Here is a 15,884-nt window from a genome sequence, read left to right as displayed (position 1 = left end):
TTTAAAAATTAAGAAAATTATATATCATGAAGACACTTATTAAAACAAAGCTATTAAAAAGGAGACCAGTATTGCAAGACTTTTAGATATAAGCCATTACTAAAGATTAAGAGCAATATTTCATAAAAGAAAAATGTTCTCTTCACCTTTCTATAAGAGTCTGTAAGGCTGAGCATATTTAAGGACGCTCTAGCCTGGCATCTAAAAATTTCTCAATCCTTGCATACTCCTTTTAACAATGCTAAACTTGTCAACTATCCAGAATTATTCCTAAATCTGTGCAGCCAGTTTTTCTGTGAGCTGCTTTAAAATCATGCCTTACATAAAGCTGACTTCTAACAGATTGAACAAGTCTGAATCTAAATAAGAAACTCACCAGTATCAGATGACAGGTGGACACAGCACGGTCTCTCACTGGAGGCTGTGGAAAGTAAGTTGTAGACTCAGGTCACTGAGCAGCAACTCCACAATCCCCTCACCCAGCTTCCTGGAGATCAGCCCAAAGCCAAGCTCTATAGAGGATCACAGCAGCCCCTCCACAGTACTGATCTGCCCAGCAACCATGGATCTATCAGCTTTCACAAGCCCTGGTGAATACCTCAACATTCCACATGGACCCCAACCAGCCCTGGGAAGCCTGGATTGGCCAGTTACATCAGTTATGGTGGAAGGGATCTGCACATAAAAGTATGCTTCCTTCCAAAAAAAAAAAAAAAAAAAGTATAGAAAGTTACATATCATGAAAACACTAATTTAAATAAAGGTGGCATAACTACACTAGTATTAGAAAAGAAGAAAACTTTTAGGTAGTAAGCACTACTAAGGATTAAGAGGGATATTTCATAAGAATAAGTCTCAATACATCACGAAATCATCTATTCTAAAGCTGTGTGTATCAAATAATACAACTCGGATACACAGAGAGTAAAAACTGACAGCACCAAAAAATAGACAAATCCACAGTTACAATAGATTTTAATTATTTATTTGACAAATACAGATCACAAGTAGGCAGAGAGGCAGGCAGAGAGAGAGAGAGGAGGAAGCAGGCTCCCTGCTGAGCAGAGATCCTGATGTGGGGCTCGATTCCAGGACCCCAGGATCATGACCCCAGCTGAAGGCAGAGGCTTTAACCCACTGAGCCACCCAGGCGCCCCAGATTTTAATTTATCTCTTAGTAACTTAAAGAATAAAGAAGAAAAAAATCTGCAAACATATGGAAGATCTAGACAACCTGATTAAGAAACTTGATATAATTAATATAGGTAAAACACAGAACCAGACAATGGCAGAATACTTTTTCAAGGCACAAGGAATATTTACTAAAATTGACTACATGGTAAGCCATAAAGTAAGGATCAAGAAATTTCAAATATTAAAATCATTCAGAATGTTTTATGAATTCAGTAGAATTGAACAAGAAAATAATGAAACAGATCAGCTAGTGAATTCTTCCAAACCTTTAAAAGGAGGGTGAGGAGAAAAATATTACATAAATTCTTCTAGAGAAATACTTTTACGCATACTTTTTAGCTGAGTCCTAAAGCCTATGAAACCTTTATACCCCAATCGGACAAGGGCTTTGTAGGAGAGTAATGTATTACGCTAGTAAATAGCTCATGAACCTAGAAGCAAAACTTATTTTTAAAATCAGTAGGGATGACTCCGTGGGTCAGTGGGTTAAGTACTGACTCTTGGTTTAGGCTCAGGTCATGATCTCGGGGTTGTGAAATGGAGCCCCTCATAGACTGCTTGAGATTCTTTCCTCTCCTCCCTCTACCCCCAACCCCGCCCCACTCGTGCTATCTCTAAAATAAATAAAATCTTAAAAATAGAAAATAAAATTAGCAAATTTAATCAGGAAAGAAAACATAAAAAGGATAGTACATCATGACCAAGCTGGGCTTAATCCGGGAATGCAAGTGTTTATCATTCAATTATAATTACCATAATTCACCACGTTGACAGAAAAAGAGGGGAAAATCATATAATTATCTCTATAAAGGCAAAAAAGCTCAGTTGACATAATTCAACACAAGTTTATTAGGAAAACACTTAGCTAACTAGAAGGGACTCTCATAATCTGATAAGAAATAGGACATATCTTATTTAAGGTAAAATATTGAAAGTTTTCCTCCTAAGACCGGGAAGAAGACATGGATGTCTATTAACACCACATCTACTCAATGTACTAACCAGGACAAGAAAAGGAAACAGAAGGGTAAAAAGGAAAGAACTAAAATTGTCATTGTTTACAAATAACATATTTATATATTTAAAAAATCAGAAATAATATATAGACACTAGAATTAAAATAAATGAATTTAGCAAGATTGCTGGAAAGAAAATTCATATAACAAAAAACAATTGTGGGGGCTCCTGAGTGGCTCAGTTTGTTAAGCATCTGCCTTTGGCTCAGGTCATGATCTCAGGGTCCTGGGATCAAGCCCTGCATCAGGCTCCCTCCTCAGTAGGGGAGTCTATTTCTCCCTCTCCCTCTGCCCATCTCTCTCTCTCACTCCCCCTCTCAAATAAATGAATTTAAAAACCTTTTAAAAATCTATTGTTTTCTAGATATCATTAATAAACAATTAGAATATAAATAATTTTATTATTTTTTTAAATTTGACAGACAGAGATCACAAGGAGGCAGAGTGGCAGACAGAGAGAGAGGAGGGTGGCAGGCTCCCCGCTGAGCAGAGAGCCCAATGCGGGGCCCGATCCCAGGACCCTGGGATCATAACCTGAGCCGAAGGCAGAGGGTTTAACCCACTGAGCCACCCAGGCACCCCAGAATATAAATAGTTTTAAAGATATCATTTACAATCATAAAAACCTAGATGTTTTTGTGAGACATCTTGTGAAAGATGCACAAGATAGCTACACAGAAAATTACAACTTAAAAAAAAAAAAAAACTAAGGAAGACCTAAATAATGAAGGAATATACCAGGTTCATGTATTAAAAGACTCAAAATCCATAAACCTGGTATATCATAAAGAAGCCAACTCTCCCCAGAACTGATCTACAAAAAAGACCCCAGAAAATTTTTTTGTATGCATTCACAAACTGTCTAAACTTTGAAAATCCAAAGGATCCTGAATAGGCAAGATCATTCTCTTTGTTTTTCTTAAAGAGTTAAAGAGGATGTATATCAAGTATCCATGCTAATTACAAAGCTACAGTAATTTAAACAGAGTGGGGATTGGTGGAAAGACAGAAAAACAGACAGATGGAACAAAACAGAGAATCCAGAAACAGAGCCACACATACACACATACAAAAGGGACATTGTTGTGCACTGGAGAAAGGACGAGGTCTTCAATCAGTGTTGCTGGATTGCCTGGATAGCCATATAGAGAAAAATGGATCTTGACCCCTACCTCATACCATTCAAAATAAGAATTGCTGGAAGATTTTAGATCAAAGGAGAGAAGTAAAACAATAAAGCTTTTAAGAATAGAACACCTTATATCTTTGTGCTCTTGGGGTGCACAAGTATTTCTTCAACAAAATCAGTATTCACCAAACTTAACAGAAAACTTTGTTAAACAGGATCACATTAAAATTTTAAAATTCAGGAAATGAGAAGAAATCATTTAGGGAGTAAAAAAGGCAAGCCATAGTGAGAAAAGATCCTTGAAATACATCTATCCAGCAAAGGGCTCATATCAAACAAAGAATACGATGCATAACCTGTTAGAAGAGGGAATAAGACTTGAACAGCCGCTTCACGAAAGAGGAGATAGATTCCCATTAAATATATGAAAAGATGCTCCTTCTCATTAGCCATTGCAGAAATGGACAATAAAACCACAATCACATGCCCACCAGAAGGGCCAAAATTAAAAAATTTTTAAATCTAACAATACTGTCCTAATCACTGTCCCAGGGAAACATCATCTGTCACTTCTAAACTTATATACTAAGAGGTTTGCTGGGCAGTAAAACATCTTCAAAGTGTGAGGGACATAGGACTGGACAGAGGGGAAAATTCTGCAATTCAGGCCTCAATTAGTCTTGCAAGAAACTTCAGAGTTGGGATGGCCCTTGGAAATTGTCTCCACCCCACCGTCACCACCATGACCACCTCCTCCACCACCAGCACCATCACCATCCCACAGATCTACTCCCAGCAGAAGGCGCTTGACTTTGGATGTGGAATCACTCTTTGCCTGAGGGAAATTCACAGAGAGCTGCCGCCACCAACACGACCAGCAGCAAAGTCCATGAGCACTTTGGTCCCAAACAAGAGTCTAGGTAGACTCTTCCCTAGTATATTGATCAAGATGGGGAACAACCGAACTCTTGCACAGTGCTGGTGGGAATATCATTTGGTACAGCCACTTTGGAAACAATCTGGAAATATCTCATAAACCTGAACATAAGCATACACTATGACCCAGCACTCCCATAACGAGCTATATGCCCAACACATACACACCGTACCAAAAGACAGGCCCAAAAATGTTCAGAGCAGGATCATTTATAATTGTCAAAAGACGGATATAACCCAATGTCTGTCAACAACATAATGGGTTAATAATTGTTACACAGTCATACAAGAAAACTATTGCTATACCAAAACAGCATCGGTGAATTTCACAAATGTCATGTGCATTGAAAGAAGCCAGACTCAATAAAGCCTGAGGTGTGATTTTACAGTTACAAAGTTCAAAGACAGGGAAAATGAATATATGTTAATAGCAGGTAGGATACTAGGTGTGGACTTAAAGAGTCATTCTCATGATACGCCCAGAACAGAGGAGCTGGGCCCAACGTAAGCGGATGTCTCTAGTTCCAGGTCCCGAAAACCACCAGTAATTTGTACACGGCGTTCCCCCAGCCGAGATAAAATATTTGCATTCCATCTTCCCATGGCTTCCCTTTATATTTAACCAGAAGAAAGAAGGAATAATAGAAAAGAGGGAGGAAGAGAAAGAGAGAGGGAGGGACGTGTATGTAACACTGTACATTTTAGTCTTTCATGTGTACTGTTTCTTTGTTTCTTCCAATAACAGTATAGATATCACTAACTTCATTTTACACCTTAAAAATCTTTTTTAAGTTGTAAGAGAAACAAAGAAGAAATGTAAAATACAGACTTTGCCCATATGAATTTATAATTGCATATAATCATTAGTGGATTAGGATCTGGGAGGCTGGCATACACATAAAACACCAAAACAGTGATTCAGAAAATATGTGTTGTTTCTACAATGATCACTGGAGCATCAGCACTGGAGCTCAGAGAAGAGATGGAGAAAAGACATAATTAAAGGTGGCTTTTTGGAGCAGCTGAGCTTAAAAGATTTCGTGAGAAGGGGAGCAGGTTGCTCATTGCCTAGCCAATATTCATTTTTCATTTCTTACCTAGTAAATTAGAAAAGAAAAAACCTATTTTATTTGAGGCAGCAATCTGCACAACTATCTCCATTTTCCAGCTTTTCTTACAGCTCGATATGACCAGGTAGCCAAGTGCTATACGGCAAATAGTAAGCAGAGTGCTAGATGGGGTCTCTGGGAATATCCTAAAAAGTAACTGAGTCCACAGAGCCTTTCTTCACTTCCTTCCTCCTGCTGTCTGGCATATGGACATGATATCCGGCGCTCCATCGGCCACTTTGGACCATGAGGCTAAGACAGCAGAGCAGAGAGAAAGGAGCATGGGATACCAACCACCATGGAGCTCCAACATAAGCACTAAGTTGTCTACCTTTGAACTTCTCTTCTGGAGAAAAAAACTGATGGATCTCTAGTTTAGACATATAGAAGTTTCTACTCAGGTACTAAAATGAGGTGTGGACTTAATGGTGTGATGGCTCGTACTGGCTCACAAGAGCCGACTGTTTAACTTTCAGGAATATCTGTGAGCTGGCTGTTAAACATCTCCGTTTATTTTAAAGATTTATTTGTTTGTTTGAGAGACAGAGAGATCATGAGGTGGGGCTGCAGAGGGAGAGAGAGAAGGAGCAACAGACTCCCCACTGAGTAGGGAGCCCAACGCCGTGCTCGATCCCAGGACCCTGAAACCATAACCTGAGCTGAAGTCACATGTTTAACCAACTGAGCCACCCAGTTGCCCCTAAGCACTTCCATTTTTTAAAAAATATTTTATTTATTTATTTGACAGACAGAGATCACAAGTAAGCAGAAAGGCAGGCAGAGAGAGAGAGAGAGAGGAGGAAGCAGGCTCCCCGTGGAGCAGAGAGCCCAATGTTGAGCTCGATCCCAGGGCCCTGGGATCATGACCTGAGCCAAAGGCAGAGGCTTTAACCCACTGAGCCACCCAGGTGCCCCAGCACTTCCATTTTTTTAAATAAAATTAGGGGCACCTGAGTGGCTCAATTAGAGCGTCCAACTCTTGGTTTTGGCTCTGGTCATAATCTCAGGGTCATGAGATCTAGTCCCATGCGGGGCTGTGCACTCAGTGTGGAGTCTGCTTAAGATTCTCTCTTACCCCCTTCTTCTGCCCCTCCCCACCACTCACGCTTTCTCCCTCTCTCTCTCTCAAAACAAAATAAAATGAAATTATACAGATGTAAAGCTAAATAAATTAGATCAAAAACAAAAAAATAAATTATATCAAAAACAAAAAAATCAAGGCTTCTTTTTTCTTTCTTAAGCTTTTCTTTTTTTTTTCTTGGAGAGCTTGCTAGTAAACACTTGCCAGCACACTTCTGAGTGAGGTAAATGCTATCCCTTGTGATATTAATTGTAATAGCAAAATACTGGAAAAGAACCAAATGTCTATCAGTAGGAAGTTTGTTAAAAAAAAAAACAACAACTATGGGTCTATCCACACAATATAGTATCCTGTAGCATTTCAAAGGAATGAGGAAGACTTCTTCATACCAATAGCTACACAAAGGAGTATTGAACAGAAAAGGGAATGAGCAAGATGTCTGTATTAGAATATTGAGCGAGCACCAGGATAAATGAAACAAAGTGAGGCAAAGAACAGGGCTTAGAGAATGTTACCTTTGTGTAATAAAGGGTGGAAGAATACAAATATAAATATTTTGTTTATGTTTTCTAAAAAGAACCAACTGAAGGACAACTAGCACAATAGATAGCTACGAAGTATTACACAGGGGAGAGGGAGAGGAGATGAAGACTAAAAGGAGAATGCTCTGTGCTCTTTTAGTTTTGACAGAACTATGTAAATGTTTTACATGCTTTCATTCAAACTGATGACATAACCACACAAGGGAAAATAATTACCTCAAGGGACCACTGAACATAGGAATTTAACTGTATAGACCTTGAGGGATACATTCTGGGGTCAAAAGCGCCACAAGAAATCTTAAGCTGCATTCAGTGGTCTTACTATTAGAAATAATGTTGACACACACACACACACACAATTTTTTTTTCTTTTTTAAGAAAGAGAGAGAGGAGTGACAGAGAAAGAGAGAGAGAGAGAGAATCTCAAGCGGGCTCCATGCCCAGTGCAGAGCCTGATGTGGGGCTCGATCTCACAACCCTGAGATCATGACTTGAGTTGAAATCAAGAGTCGGATGTTAAACCAACTGAACCATATACATATGGTTTGGTTTGGTTTGGTTTTTTACTATTACATGTACATTATAGAATTAGGAAATAAATACTTAAGGCCTTTAAGAGCCAAGATTTCGAAAGTAAAGAAAAAGTGACGAGTAAAATCAAAGACGTTTAATCAAAACTCTGCAGTGTTAAATTTGAATTGACTCACACACATTGGGATGGCTACAATGAAGATGAACAGAGAAAAGAACGAGTGTTGGTAAGGATGTGGACATACTGGAACCCTCATACACTGCTGGTGGGAATGCAAACTGGCGCAGCCACTGAGAAAAACAGCATGGCAGTTCCTCACAATATTATACATAGAGGACGCCTGCGTGGCTCAGTCAGTTAAGCATCTGCCTTTGGCTCAGGTCATCATCCCAGGATCCTGGGATTGAGTCCCTCATCAGGCTCCTTGCTTGGCAGGGAGTCTGCTTCTCCTTCTGTCTGATACTTCCCCTGCGTGTACATGGTCTCTCTGTCTCTCTGACAAATAAATAAATAAAATCTTTAAAAATATACATAACCCAGAGAATTACCCCCAAAGAATTCCACTTTGGTATATACACGAAAGAATTGAAAGCAGGGACTTGAACAGATACTGATACACCCATTTTCACAGCTGCATTATTCACAGCCCAGGTGTTGATCAGTGGATGAACGAATAAACAAATAGAAATTATTCAGCTGTGACAAGGAGGGAATTCTGACTCATGTCAACACAGATGAGCCGTGAGGACCTTAAGCTAAGTGAAACAAACCAGAACCTGGTAGAGATGAGTACCCCCAACACCAAGACTACAGTTTCTAAACACTATTCTCCACAAAAAGGAACCCAGAGACTTTGGGGAAATGGCTGCTTCTAGGGCAAGAAATGTACAAGAGGGTCCTGGGACATCTTGTTGAGCCAGAAAATAAGAACACTATTTGAAGACAAATGGTTTGGCCAAAGGACATGGGAGCCAAAATGAATGGACTCCCGTTAGCTGAAGATTCGGCAATTTGAGCAAGGAAAATAATAACGATCGTAACTGATTGAAACACATAAATCCATCCAAAACATATAAAATCTATGTGCACATATATAACTGATTGAAACACATAAATATATCCAAAACATATAAAATCTATGTGCACATGTATAACTGATTGAAACATGTAGATTTGTGTGTTTCAATCAGTTACATATGTGCACACAGATTTATATGTTTTGGATGGATTTCTGTGTTTCATAATAACATAATAAATTTCATTTCATAATAACGCTAATAAAATATTCACAAGAACACGAGTAGACATAATAACACAAATACAGTGCCCATCAGTGTTCAACAGTAGTATTCATAATAACACCAGTAAGCATAATTACCCTACTACAGTGTCCATCATAACACGCATGAAAAAACAAGGGAACAAAACAATGTCAGTCACCACTGAAGGATGCTAGGGCCCCAATTCATGACTGAGAAAACCAGCAAAGGGAAAAAGTTAATCACGGATCCTGCCTTTTCTGTACAAACTCTATTTCAGGGTAACCAAATAGCTGATGAGGTAAAAATTCTTTTTATAGAAGAATTCTGGCAAATATATTCAGAGGAACGATAGAATGAGAACAAATTAAATAAAGTGATCTTAAGCAACCATCACTAGCAGATGCCAAACCATATTCAAAATGTTGACGGCGAATTTATCCCAGATGAATCAGGCTGACATCAGAATCCACCGTTGGTTGGATCTTGGCCCTGCTAGCTTTCAGACCCCTAGATCCAACCTCTAGCTCAGAGGAAACAGTGCAGGAGGAAAACAAATCAATTGCCACCATGAAAAAGCAATCAGCCAAATCTAGTATGGGGGAATCTTATAGGACAAATGAGCCAGTCCCTTTAACAAACAAATGAGATGGGGGGATGGGGAATCTGTTGCAAAATGAAAGAGACTTTAAAACATGAACAACCCAGGTGCCTGGGTGGCTCAGTGGGTTAAAGCCTCTGCCTTCGGCTTAGGTCATGGTCCCAGGGTCCTGGGATCGAGGCCCGCATCGGGCTCTCTGCTTGGCGGGGAGCCTGCTTCCTCCTCTCTCTCTGACTGCCTCTCTGCCTACTTGTGATCTCTCTCTCTGTCAAATAAATAAATAAAATCTTTAAAAAAAAAAAAAAAAACATGAACAACCCAACGTGATGTGTGGACCCATCTGGATCCTGGCGTCCAGAACATGTTCCCTGCTCGCAACTTGCCCTGCAGGTCTTCCGGGTTAAAATGTGCAGTTGGGAAGATATATTCTGCTTTTCTCTTGGCTTCATTAGAGCTGAAGACATCTAGTACAGCCTCAGTCTGACCTCAGCTACTGACAGTAATAAATAAGTGAGCCTCTGTATCGGGCCGGTTCACACGGGACTCCCCCAGCCCAAGACTCTAAGAGTCGCCTCATCTGGCACTGACCATCCCAAGGCTCTCAGCTCAGCATCCCTGACCCCCAGGAGCCGAGGGTGCCTAGGACGTGAAATCTCAGGTCCTCTCCCCTGCCTGACTACATACACTTCCTGCCACATTTGTGTTGATGTGGCCGCACCCGGGTTGGTAAGAAACAGTCTGGGAGGCAGCCCCTTAATGGGTAGTCAGAAACAGAGCTGTCACCCTCTTGTCTCTAACATACACCGCCTTCCTTGGCAAAGCCTGGAGAGAGAAAACCGGACCAGCATCTCTTTTACTCTACCTTTCGTCTTCCCACCATTCCCTTGACCAGAAAGTGGTGAGTCTCTCATCTAATCACCCTGTGTCTTCACCTCCTGCTTCAATGGATGGACAGCTGCTTATAGGTAACGGGGTGTCCTTCCTCCACTCCAGAGAATTCTCTGAGATGGTTCTTTCATGCTGAGATTCTGATACTCTAACGGGGAGGTGAAGGACTACGAAACATTCTTTCTCGTGATGATAGTCTTTCCTGCTACATAATCCTAAACTTCATGTAGAAGTGGAATGTTAGTATATTTTGTTCTTTAAATTCCTTCTGTAGCAAATCCTAATCTCCCAAGCATATGAACACCTTGGCCTAGCAGAGCAAAGAACACGTGCTCACAAATTAATAATATTCAGATTACTGGGCGCCTGAGCGGCTCAGTCAGTTAAGCATCTGTTTTCAATTCAGGTCATGATCCCAAGGTTCTGGGATCAAGCCCTGCATAAGGCTCCCTGCTCAGCGGGGAGCCTGCTTCTCCCCCTGACTGCTGCTCCCCCTGCTTGTGCTCTGTCAAATACATAAATAAAGTCTTAAAATAAAAAAAAAAAGAAGCACTCAGATTACTACCCTTACACACACACACACACACACACACACACACACACACACACTTAATTGGAATTATAATATGCATATTTTAAGTTCTATATTTTCAGGTATACAAATAATAAGTAACATAGCCTCATCATAAAAAAATACAATTTGCAGGGCACCTGGGTGGCTCAGTGGGTTAAGCCTCTGCCTTCAGCTCAGGTCATGATCTCAGGATCCTGGGATCGAGCCCCGCATCGGGCTCTCTGCTCAGCAGGGAGCCTGCTTCCTCCTCTCTCTGCCTGCCTCTCTACCTGCTTGTGATCTCTCTCTCTCTCTCTGTCAAATAAATAAATAAAATCTTCAAAAAAACCCCAAAAAAACCAATTCGCCCACTGTTTTATAACTTACTTTTGCCATTTCAAAACATAGCTGTGTGTCCTTACCATTTTCCCATGTAATTTTTGAATTACATGCTTAAATATGCTTTTCAATACCTGAATGGTATTCCATTGCCCAGGATACCTTTACACACTTAACCAATCTTTACCTTATCCACTTTATCAGGTAGTGACATTGTTTCCAACTGAATTGGAATGGACAGCCCACCCCCCCAACCATCATTTTTTGGGGGGAATAAAGTTGAAGAGGTAGAATGATTGAGTTCAAGAATACAAATGCTTTTAATGAAAGACGTTACAAACGACCGAATAAGCCTCAGAAAAGTCATAGCATTTTTTAGGTCTACCAGCAGTCTGCGATGCTGCCCACTTCTACATACTTTCTCTAAGTTTACAATTTATAATCTTAAAATTATACATTTTTAAATATTTTATCTTAAAACATCTTTAACTGGCAAACAAATACTGGTTTAAGTTTTCATTTCCTTGAGTACTTGTGAGACTGAAAACTTGTTCATGTTTCAAATATGTATTGGCCATTTGTATTTATTACTTCAAATGGTATCTTCAGACGAGGAAATGGGGTTCAGAGAGGTTAAGCAACTTGCTCAAGGACACACAGTTTCTACGAAGCAGATAAATATATATATGTATGTATGTATTATATATTCTGAAATGAAACAGAATTGCTCTTCAGTTTGTCAAAGCAAGCAATAAAGCCTGTGGGGAAAGTTCTGTTCCATTCAGCCTGCAAGGACATCTAAATAATATATAAATCTCTTCAGGCCCAATCATCGTTATAAAATATTACTTGGAGAATTATGGTGAAGATTTAATGAATTATAGCTCTTTCACCTTTTAATTTGTAATTGCAAGATGAATTAAATAAGGAAGAGATTGCTAAAAAGATTGAATACGCTGACAGCATCCTTCTTTCCATCCATCCGTCATGAATGGCTATGCGGCGGTAGATGCTGAAGGAGACTCTGGTACCCCATGACCTCCTTCTTCCCATTACCACAGCATGAGGACAAAGCAACAAACTGCATATGTTTTATGATGGTAGACCAAAACAAGCCTACTATTTCTGGAGGTGATCAGAAGCTGATGCCTTACTTTTTGCCCCAGAATGCTTTTCACTTCTGTCCCAGTAATATATAAGCCAATGCTGTCACCTGATGATATAACCTTGTATGGCAAAGTCAAAGTCTCTTTCCTTTCGTAACAAGAGAGTCCATGACTCAACAACTGAGGATGAAAAAAAAGAAAGAAACAAGAGCAGTAAAAGAAATGCCAGAGTTGCTTAAATGTTTGGGGGAAAACAAAAGCACACTGACAAAATGTAATGTATTAAGACATGGCCAAAGATTTGTATCAGCAGGGTTGAAGGTATCTGAGGGGTCTGGGAAAAAGGAGATGTTAACACCTATTGGAGGGGGGAAACCCTACAAATTCCTTCTACTTGGCTTTAAGGTCTTAGCCCAGGAGAGTGAAGTTCCTGTTCTAAGACCTGAGAGGTCAAGTTCCCCTCAGAGAGAGCTTACAAGAGAAACGTCTCTTAACTTTTGTCCAGTTTGAGATCATGTGCATTCATGACGATCATAGACAATGAAAATTTAAAAAATAAATCTAAAGCCCTAAGTCTCCTATCTCCCCCCAAAGTGATGCTTACTACCTGTAAGTAGTGCTTATCTCAGGCAGATATATCATAGAATAAGGGGTCAGTAGTAGCCACAGAAAGTGAATTCAGGAGTTCAGCCACCAAAATGCAGGCAGGTTCCACCTGAGAACAGCACTTCAAGACACCCTAATGTCCCCTGGATTCGAAAGGATGGACTCCTGAAGATCTTGCATAAAGTAACTCAAGTCATTTCCCCTAACAATTCTGTGTCTGTTGCTCATATAAGAGGCGGTCCATTCACCTTGAGCCAGACCACCTAGTTCACCTTGATTTTCCTCTTACCAACCAAGGGAACTGAAGGAATTTCCTTACCTTCTATGTGCCCCAGATGCCTCAGCTGTAAGACGAAGATGTTAATGACACACAGTATCTCATCTGATTCTTCCAGCAGTTCCACGAGGTAGAACACCAGTCCCTACGGCATTCAGCTGTTGGGAGGATCAAGGGAGATAATGTGTGCAAAGTGGTGAGAAAGGTGCCTGACACAAGGCAAGAGCATTATATCTGCTTATTAATTATTTTTTATTGCCACCTAAAGTGGGACCGCCAAGGAGCAACGGCATGAATGCAGTTTATAATTCTCTTGGCCTACCTGCTTTGAACTTTGGAGATTCTTGACTCTTACATTTAATTTAGGAGATTTTTATTACTTCAAAATGAGTGTATACATGTTGGCTTTATTCATCTTTTTATATTGCACTATTTTTAAATTGCATAATTTAAATAAGCATAAAGCCAGTTACATACTCTATGCAGTCTTAGGTGTGAAAATGCAGTAGATTTAGGGTCCATGGCAACTTTAAACAGCAATTACTCTTGATAAAAATGCCAGGGTTCTTGTGGGTCTGACGTCAGGAGGCGTTCCCAACAGGCAGGCCACAGGTGAGAGGGAGTAAAAGGCACCTGCTCTCATTATCTCCAAGTACAACTGGGGATGGTGCCTGCTGTATGCCAGGCACTAAGTCTTTTAAAAACATTGTATTCAACTCTTACCATACCCCCGTGAGAGAAATAATATTAATGCCTCCATTTTACAGATGTAGAAACCGAGACAAAGAAATTTAAGCAATTTGCCCAAAGTTACCCAGCTGGTAAGTGGTGGTACTGGGATTTAAACCTAAACAACCTACGCATAAAACCCAGGTGTGGTTGTTCTATTAGACGTCAAAAAGTTGTGATGTACAAAGTTCATCTTAGTCCTTCCACTTTTTTCTCTCTTTAGGGCCCATTTCTCTCTTCAATACAACCCTACCCACAACTGTAATGGGCATGAGGATGCTCACGGGAAACACTTGGGAAAATACACAAAGATAGAAAGCAGAAAGATTCAAACACGTTATTATATCACCCAAAGACAACCACTGTTAAAAATTTGGTGTATTTCCTTCTGGACTTCTTTTTTCCTAAGTATAAGGTTTTGTTTTCTATGTTTGCTTTACATAGTTGTGACCAAACTTGTGGTCACTTGTATGCACTTGTATGCACAATGTAATCTTTTTTTCCCCTTTTTCCCCTTTCCCTTTTTTCCCCTAATATCATAACATAAGCTATCTCATGCAATTAAAAATTTCACAAACTTCCTTTCTATAGGCTGCATAATGTACTACTGCACGACAACTTCATAATATATTTGCCATTCCTTTCCTGAGTACTTCCCAGCTTTTTGTGTGTTGGGGGGGGGTAGCTATCTCTGTCCCCTTTTTCTTGATAGTTTCCCTCCTTCTGACATTTTCTCAGATCCTGCTCAGGCACAAAGTGACCTTGATACCCCTCTATCCTTCCTGCTCTCAAAATTTAGTTTCTGGAGAAAAACTGATAAAGTCATTCATATTAAAGTGTACCTGGTTCTTAAAGCTGAATTATAATCTCTTCGAGAAGGCTTGCATCAATTTCAGCCAAAGGAATGAAGCTCTAATTGTGGGGTCTTAGTCATCAGATAATCCAATTGGGGAGCTCCCCCACCCTCCCCATTCAGAGAGTAACCTCCACAATAGAAAAAAAAAAAAAAAGTGCAGATCTTACTTAAGGTTAGGAAAGCTGACAGGAAGGCAGCCTAGAGCTGCGGAGGTGGTGGTGTGGGAAAGGAAAGGAAAGAGTTTGTGTAAGTGACGGTGAAATAATGGGGTAGAAAAATTGAAGAGAACTAGAAAATTCACTTAGGCTCGCGTAATGTATTTGGCACCACTTACCTAGTTTCTCCAACTCCCCCGTTTGCCTTCCCAGTGCATTTGGACTTAGGAATGGGCCCTCCCACCTTCACCCAGCACCGCTCCGCCGGGTGCTCACACCTAGTTACTCTGCCAAGTCTCACAGTTGGGGGGCCTTCGGCGGCCACAGAGCCACTCAAGTTTCTAAGAGGGCCCATTGCAAGCCCTGTGTCCACAGGCCGTCCTACTGGTGCTTCCCCTCCTACTACCCCGGGAAAGAATTAATAATGGGGGGCGGGGGGGTTAGGGGTTTGAGCTCACCAAGTCCTGCTCTGCCTCCCCCGACTCCCCAGCCGTCTCTCTCCTCCGCTAGGGGCTTCAGGCGTTCTAGACGGCTGCGGCCGGGAGCAAAGGGCACCCACGGCAGAGCTGTCCCCTCACCTCTCCCCACCCGCGAGGGCTCCGCGGCGCCCGGGGGCAGGCGTGTGCAACGCGGAGGGCAGCGGGTGTGCAGGCGCACGGCCCGACCACAGCGGCTCCGCCCATTTGGGCTCCACGAGGAGGAAACCCCAAATCCGAAAAGCTGGTCTGGCAGGACAAAAAAAAAAAAAAAAACAGCGAGCGACTCCAGGTGAAGGCTGGCGGGGCGTGGGGCTGCGGGCCCCCGGCGCGCACGGCGCACGCCCCCACGCGCCCGCCGCCCGCCGCTCCTCCCCCCTTCCTCGCTGGTTGGCCCCGCGCTGCAGAGCTCGGCGGCGGCAGGAGGAGCCGGGCGCGCCCAACGCGCACTGCCGGCGCGGTGGCCCGGGCGACAGGCGCGGCGCGCGGTCTCAGGTGAC

The 15,884-nt window shown here is 41.4% G+C and overlaps 1 long non-coding RNA gene across 3 annotated transcripts in view; it reads right to left on the bottom strand.

Moving 5' to 3' along the window:
* The window catches only part of LOC116872972, a 40,123-nt gene that overhangs the window by 21,283 nt on the left and 2,956 nt on the right, over positions 1-15,884 (bottom strand). The window contains exons 1-3 of one of the 3 annotated variants that reach the window (XR_004383719.1): positions 15,487-15,569; positions 13,211-13,326; positions 377-421 (exon numbers count right to left, since the gene is read on the bottom strand). This is a non-coding gene — a long non-coding RNA (uncharacterized LOC116872972). Of the gene's footprint in view, positions 1-376; positions 422-13,210; positions 13,327-15,087; positions 15,213-15,486; positions 15,570-15,884 lie in introns of those variants that run through there. The other 2 variants (XR_004383717.1, XR_004383718.1) reach the window with 2 other exon arrangements.

The sequence above is a fragment of the Lontra canadensis genome, unplaced genomic scaffold (assembly GCF_010015895.1).
Source record: "Lontra canadensis isolate GAN:19392208 unplaced genomic scaffold, GSC_riverotter_1.0 scaffold31, whole genome shotgun sequence".
NCBI classification, from domain to species: domain Eukaryota; kingdom Metazoa; phylum Chordata; class Mammalia; order Carnivora; family Mustelidae; genus Lontra; species Lontra canadensis.
Note: the sequence above shows the minus strand (reverse complement) of the source record. Positions and strands in the feature narration are given on the sequence as shown.